Genomic DNA, 7,928 nt, shown 5'->3' with positions numbered 1-7,928 from the left:
GGTATCTGATATGTGCCCCAAAGAGGTCGACCCACAGGTTGAAAACCTTCCTTCAAATACCAACATCTCTGCCATGGGACAGCAGTTCTTTCAGCCTGCTGGCTCATAGAAAAAAGAGCAGCCAACAGGAAGTAACCCATTACTGTTCTCTGTCCCTCTGCTGTGTACTGTGCAAGGTGAACATGTGAGCACACACACACAACAAAACACATGTGTGTGAGAGCGCCTCTCTTTATCTATCTATCTATCTATCTATCTATCATCTCAGGATCTCGCTATGGAACCTGGACTGCCCTTTGCCCAGCTGGCCTCAAACTCTCAGGAATCCTCCTACCTCAGGAGAGTAGCTGCCTTAAGCTTGCCAGAGAGCAGGGTTCTTAGAGACTCTTTAGGGACAAGCCCAGGGGAGAAGTAGGTAGCATGCAAGGTTCCTAATATTCAAGCTCTGAGAGCAGGGTCACTTGGGAGAGTGGCTAACCCTGGACGCTTCCTGCCACCAGAGCTCATTCCCACCAAGGAAAGGACACAACTGAATGGACGGATACCCTCCACTGCTGAATATGTTCAAAGACTGGCCATCTTCTAGGAAAATCTGGAAATTGGGGGCTGGAGAGATGGCTCAACAGTTAAGAGCAGTAGCTGCTTTTCCAGGGGACCTGGGTTCAATTCCCAGCACCCACATGGCAGCTCACAACTGTTCCAGGGGATCTGACACCTTCATACCAATGCACATAAAGTTAAATAAATTATTAAAAAAGAATCTGGAACTTTATCTATGAAAGAAGAAAGGAAGACAAATCCTTTCTTTCTACCTCTTCATTCTGCATGATTTCCTAGACTTGGCTTTATTTGAGCTTCCCAGGGTTCTGTGATTCAAATGTTTGTATATTCCCTACCTTTGGAGGGACGAGGACATAGATTTTTTGTTTGTTTTTATTTTTTTTTTTTTGTTTTGTTTCTTGAGACAGAGTTTCTCTGTGTAGCAGCCCTGGCTGTCCTGGAACTCACTCTGTAGAACAGGGTTGTTGCAGGGGGTGGCCGCTTGTTCGTCCCGGCTGCCCAGAACCAAAATAACCACATCTAGCTTTTTTTTTTTTTTGGAGAAACTGGACAGCTTTATTGATGAGGGTCAGGTACGTGGGCGGGACAAGACCCGTGCCCAGGCTTTATGTTTCTCCTCTGGCCTTGTGGGTGCAAACTTCTCTTGGAGTTTCTTTCACACGCTCTTATCCATCTCCTGAAACTCTTCCAGGGTGTCTGTGGACAGGATCAGCTTGTATTCTTCCACGGACAGGCCACTGAAGCTGGTTTCTCTGGGGCGAGGGTACTTGTGTTTATAGTAGTTTGAATGCAGTCGTGCTAAGCTTTCATACATCTGATCACAGGCCTCAGGTCTGCCACCTGGGTGTTCTCTCCCTCCCGAAAGGCCTGCGCCCAAGTCCCGGCCCCGTTTGGTCTCATCCACTGGCCATTCCTCACAAAGCTTAAGGAAACGATGGTAGCGGAGAGCGGCCATATTGGGCCCCTAGCTCTAGCTTTTTATTAGCTAACTCTTACATCTTAAATTAACCCATTTCTGTTCATCTGTATATTGCCACGTGACAATGGCTTACCAGCAAAGATTCAGCATGTCTGACTCTGGCGATGCCATGGTGTCTCTCTCTCTACCTTCCTTCTCCCAGCATTCAGTTCCGTCTTCTTCGCCTACCTAAGTTTTGCCCTATCAACAAGCCAAGGCAGTTTCTTTACTCATTAATGGTAATCACAACACACTGAGGGGACTCCCATATCACAGGCTGGCCTTGACCTCACAGAGATCTACCTGCCTCTGCCCCCACCCCCACCCCACCCAGTTTTTGAGGCTAAAGGCATGCACCACTGCTGCCCAGCTAGATTTATTTTTATTTTTTAAATTGTATGTATATGGGAAAACACTGCGCACAGGAGTGTAAATGGCTATGTGGTTAGAGGCATCTGATCCCCAAGGCTTGGAATGAAAACCAGTTATGAACTATCTCACAAGGGTGCTAAGAACCAAACTTAGGGCCTCTGGGAGAGCTGTACATAGTCCCTCCCTCTCTCTCTCTCTCTCTCTCTCTCTCTCTCTCTCTCTCTCTTTGGTTTTTTGAGACAGGATTCTCTCTGTAGCCCTGGCTGACCTGGAACCCCTGTAGACCAGACTGGCATCAAACTCACAGAGATCTACCAGCCTTTGCCTCCTGAGAGTTGGAATTTTAAAAGTGTGTGCCACACCAGGCTTCTCTTTCTCTCTCGTTTCCCCCCAGTGGTTTTTTGTAATTATTTTAAATTTTTTTTCTCATTTTACACTCCAAATCCATTTCCCACTCCCTTCCCCCTTCTGCTCTCTCCACTTTCCCCCATCCCACCCTCATTGACTCCTCAGAGCTAGTAAGGCTTCCCATGGGGAGTCAACAAAGTCTAGCACATTGCTTTGAGGCAGGACCAAGCCCCCCCCCCCATATCCAGGCTGAGCAAGGTATCCCTCCAGAGAGAATGGGTTCCAAAAAGCCAGAACAAGCAGTAGGGATAAATTCTGGTCTCACTGCCAGTGGCCCCACAGTCTGTCCCAGCCATACAACTGTCACCCACATTCACAGGGCCTAGTTTGGACCTGTGTTGGTTCCTTCACTGTCAGGCCAGAGTTGGTGAGCTTCCATTAGCTTAGGTAAGCTGTTTCAGTGAGTCTCCCCATCATGGTCTTGACCTTTTTGCTCATGATCTCACACCTCACTCTCTTCGACTGGACTTTGGGAACTCAGCCCAATGCTCCACTGTGGTTCTCTGCATCTGCTTCCATCAGTTGCTGGATATAGTTTCTATGGTAATATTTAAGATAGTCATCAATCTGACTACAGGGCAAGGCCAGTTCAGGCACCCTCTCCACTATTGCTTAGAATCTTAGCTGGGGTCATCCTTGTGGATTCCTGGGAATTTCTCTAGTGCCAGGTTTCTTACTAGCCCCATAATGGCTCCCTCAATCAAGACATCTCTTTCCTTGTTCTCCGTCTCTATCCTTCCCCTATCTTGTTCCTTATAGTTCTCCTCCTCTCCCCTTCTCCCCTCATCCTCCCCTTCCTCTCTCTCTTTTTAATATGCAATAAAAGCACCATAATCTTTCATTTTGAATGTCTTAGTTAGGGTTTCTATTGCTGTGATAAACACCATGACCATAGACAACTTGGATTGTTCCAGTTTACAGCTCTCAGGTCACACTGCATCCGTGAGAGAAGTCAGGACAGGAACGCAGGGCAGGAATCGGGAGGCAGGAACAGAAACAGAGGCCATGGAAGGGTGCCAAGTACCGGTTTACTCCCCATGACTTTCTCACCCTGCTTTCTTATGGCACTCGTGTATCGGCGTAAATAAATGCAATGCAGATATTAAAGAATATTTACCACTTTAATGATAAACTTACAGAACCAAAGTTCCAGCTTGGCACAGGAGGTAGGAAGGAAAAAGGGCGGAGCCGCCTCCCGCACGCCCATTTATCTGTAGGCATTTGCCCGAGGCAAACCCCGCCCCCTAAAGGGGCTGTCTTAACCCTACACACTCGGACCACCAGCCCAGAGGTAGCACCTCCTACATCAATTATCGATCAAGAAAATGCACCACAGACTTGCCTATAGCATTTTCTCAATTTCTCAATTGAAGGTCCCTGTTCCCAAATTAGTCTAGCTTGTGTCGAATTGACAAAACAGTAGCCTGCACAGTTATAAAAGTGCATAGTTATATCTTCTCATTGTTGTTATATTATTATTTGTTTGGGGGAGTTTGTTTGGGTTTCTTTGTTTTTTGTTTTGTTGTTGTTGTTTGGTTTTACAGATAGGATTTCCCTGTGTAGCCCTGGCTGTCCTGGAACTCTGTAGACCTGCCTCTGCCTCCCAAGTGCTGGGATTAAAAGCATGTGCCACCACTGCCAGGCTCCCACTGTTATTTATAAATTAAATTTCACATCAAACTTAATTTCTAAATAATACTTAAAAAAAAAGCCAGGCAGTGATGGCACATGCTTTTAATCTCAGCACTTGGGAGGCAGAGACAGATCTCTGTGAGTTGAGGTCAGTCTGGTTTACGAAGCAAGCTCCAGGACAGCCAGTGTTGTTACACAGAGAAACCCTGTCTTAAAAAAACAAAACAAAAAATACTTAAAGGGGCCAGAGAACCAGCTCAGTGGTGAAGAGCACTGGTTGCTCTTCTAGGTTGTTCCTGTGGAGAACTGGGATTCCATTCCCAGCACCCACCCACATGTAGACTCTCAGCCATCAGCACCTCCAGTACCGCCCTCTTTTGGCTGCTACAGGTACTGCATGAAGATGGTACACAGACATGCAGGCAAAACACCCATACACATAAAATTAGAAGAAATAAACCTTTCTTTTAAATACGGTTAAATATTCATACATGTAAGTGCTTTCTTAAAGTCCTAAAGTGGTTACAACTGAGATACAATTGGTATACACAATTTTACTTTATTGCTATTTTATTGTACTGGCTTCAGACAATTCTGAGTTTCCACCTAGAGCCCACCCACAGTGCCTCCTCTCCAATCCTGTTTGTCCTTATGTTTATTGGTTTATTTATTGCAGTCTGTGCACATGGTTAAAGAACAATTTTCAAGAGTCTCCATCCAGCATTTGGGTACCAGGAATGGAACTCAGGTTGTCCAGCTTGACATCAAGGGTTTTTATGCACTCAACTATTTCATTGGTGCTCTGGCTATGTATTTGCTTCAAGTCCTGTCTGCCACAAGGAAGAAAGGAGAGGGAGCTGGCAGAAGCGGCGTGCTGCCTGAGGCCTCACTCGCCACCAGGAGGCAGTGCAGCACAGCAGGAAGGGACCACAGCCGGGTTAGTGTGTCCCAGCTGTGCTGGAAAATGGAAGGAACCGGCCCCACCCCACTCAGCGCCCAGGCTCCCTCAGAGCTAAGCAAGGTCATCTGTGAGAAGCACCTGGCGGAACGCTTCCCTTTTCTGGTCTGGTTTTGGTTTTGGTTTTTTGTTTCTTGAGATAGGGTCTCTCTATGTAGCCCTGGCTGGCCTGGAACTCAACAGAGATGTCTCTGTTTCTGCCTTCTGGGTGCTGGGATTAATGGCAGACACCACCACACCCTGTTGCTTGTTTTGTTTTGAGATGGTGGCACACTCTAACCAGGGCTGGCCTTGAACTGGCCCCTCCTGCCTCAGCTTCCCCCTACCTATAATTGTTGGTTCCCTCTTGCTCAGAGGTTCTCAACCTTCCTAATGCTGTGACCCTTTAATACAGTCCCTCATGTTGTGGTGACCCCAACCACGAAATTATTTTTGTTGCTACTTCACAACTATAATTTTGCTACTGTTGTGAATCATAATGTAAATAACTGTGTTTTCTGATAGTCTTAGCCGAGCCCCCCTCCAAGGGTCATAACCCACAGGTTGAGAATTGTTATGCTCAGATCGTGGAGTCCCCCAAAAACCAACAAGGAGACCGAGTCCCATATGTAAAAGCAAAGAGCCTTGGCCGGGCGATGGTGGCGCCCGCCTTTAATCCCAGCCCTCGGGAGGCAGAGGCAGGCGGATCTCTGTGAGTTCGAGACCAGCCTGGTCTACAAGAGCTAGTTCCAGGACAGGCTCCAAAACCACAGAGAAACCCTGTCTCGAAAAACCAAAAAAAAAAAAAAGCAAAGAGCCTTTATTCTTCCTCAAGTTAGAACTCAGACTGTGTGTCCAATGGCAAGATCAGAGAGCCCCGACCACAGTTGGGGTGGGGTTTTCATAAAGCAGAGGTTGGGTTGAGGGATTTCTAAGGTTCTGGACCCCTGATTGGCTGACATTTGTCTAGGGCTATCCTGGTGAAAAGGGGGTGGTTGTGTGCTGTGTGCTGGGTTTTGGAGTGTTGGGTATTGTCTTTTGGATGGTCTGTTCCTGGGTGGTGCCTGGGTAGTCCCAGTTTGTGGCCTTTTCTGGAGTCAGGTGTTACCTTAGGGTAAACTGAGACTCAGGTCTACTTTCTGGTTGGTTTCTATGTCTTGGCAGATGTGTACCAAGCTGCCCTGGGCCCCCAGCTCTAAACCAAAGGGGTTATCTTGCAATGTCTAGAGACAGAGTTGGTTGTCATGCTTGGGGGTGGGGGTGGGGTATTGTCTGGCATCCAGCAGTCAGAGGCTAGGACACTGCTAATAACAGCTCCATGACAAAGAGTGAGCCTCCACAGAACAACAGTGCCAAGATCAAGAATCCAAACTCAGGCTACCCTCAAACGTGCAGAGGATCTCGGATTCCTGTTCCTTCAGCTCCCATCTCCTGAGTGCTGGGTTTTCATGCATGCACCTTCAAACCTGGTCTGTGAACTGCTGGGAGGTCAAACTAAGACTTCCTGCATACTAGGCAAGTGTCCCATTTTCCTCTCCTTCCGTTCCCTCCCTCCCTCCCTCCCTCCCTCCCTCCCTCCCTTTCTTTTGACACAGAATCTCCCTAAATAGCCCAGGCTGGCATTGTACTCAGGTGATTCTCCTGCTTCAGACTCTCCAAGGCTGAGATTCCAAGTGCGTGCCACCATGCCCAGCTTTCTGGGCTGGGCTTACAGTCAGCAGCCAGAACTGAACACAGGAATGAGTTGAAAAATGACAGGAGTGAAAGCGGTTAAGTGGAACCCATGGGTGTCAAGCCAAAAGGACACACTGCCTTGAGGTGACGGTGGTGTGCCCAACTGTACTGGGGTGAGAACTTTCTAAAGAAGGTGCCCATGCACAAGGATCCCATAACCCTTAAGAATGACATAGAGTTTGCCAGGCAGTGGTGGCGTACGCCTTTAATCCCAGCACTCGGGAGGCCAGCCTGGTCTACAGAGGGATCTCCAGGACAGCTAGGGCTACACAAAGAAACCCTGTCTTGAAAAACCAAACAATCAAATGAACAAAAGAATGTCACAGAGTCAGAACTGGCCTCCACTGAACTCAGGCCTGGGAGCCTTTCCTTCTGCCCTAACCTGCCTCCGATGTTGAACTCAGCTGATGTTGAGTCTAGATATCTACTAATAGAAGGTGCCTTAGTCAGAATTAGTATTGCTGGAATGAACACTGTGACTGACAGGAACTTAGGGAAGAGTGAGTTTGTTTGGCTTACATTTCCATATCTCATAGTCCATCCTTGAAGACAGGACAGGAACTTGGAGTCAGGAGCTGATGCAGAGGCCATGGAGGGCTGGTACTTACTGGCTCACTCCTTATGGCATCTTCGATTTGCTTTCTCATAGAACTCAAGACCACCAGCCCAAGAACAGCGCCACCCACAATAGGCTGGGTCCTCCTGAATCAATAGCTAATTAAAAAAATTCCCCACAGGATTGGCTACAGCCTGACTTATGAAGGTATTTTCTCGGTTAAGGCTTCTTCCTCTCTAATGACTCTAGCTTGTGTGACGTTTGACGCAAAACCAGCCATAGAAGACACTTGATAGACTGGTCAAGAGATGCAGGGGACCTGGGCCTGCAATCCCAGCCACTCAGGAGTCTGAGACAGGAGTCATAACTCAAGGGTCAGCCTGAACTATATAAATGAGACCCTGTCTCAAAAGAAGTGAACCAGGCATGGTGACACATCTATAATCCCAAAACCCAGAGACAGAGGCAGGTGAATCTCTGTGAGTTCCAGGTCAGTCAGGGCTACATCATGAGGCCCTGTCCCCAAATCAAGAAGTAAGCAAGGCAGCCGGGCAGTGGTGGCACATGCCTTTAATCCCAGCACTCGGGAGGCAGAGGCAGGCGGATATCTGTGAGTTCGAGACCAGCCTGGTCTACAAGAGCTAGTTCCAGGACAGGCTCCAAAACCACAGAGAAACCCTGTCTCAAAAAACCAAAAAAATAAAAAAATAAAAAAAAAGGAAGAAGAAGAAGAAGAAGAAGAAGAAGAAGAAGAAGAAGAAGAAGAAAGC

The 7,928-nt window shown here is 47.6% G+C and overlaps 1 pseudogene; it reads right to left on the bottom strand.

Moving 5' to 3' along the window:
• Positions 1-1,129: 1,129 nt before the first annotated feature.
• LOC121461040 lies at positions 1,130-1,516 on the bottom strand (annotated as a pseudogene).
• Between the last annotated feature and the right edge of the window lie 6,412 nt (positions 1,517-7,928).

Source organism: Microtus oregoni, unplaced genomic scaffold, assembly GCF_018167655.1.
Source record: "Microtus oregoni isolate MIOR12 unplaced genomic scaffold, Mior012 000022F_ref0000154, whole genome shotgun sequence".
In the NCBI taxonomy this organism is placed as follows: Eukaryota; Metazoa; Chordata; class Mammalia; order Rodentia; family Cricetidae; genus Microtus; species Microtus oregoni.
The sequence above is the reverse complement of the archived record's forward strand: the minus strand, read 5'-3'. Positions and strand labels throughout refer to the sequence as shown.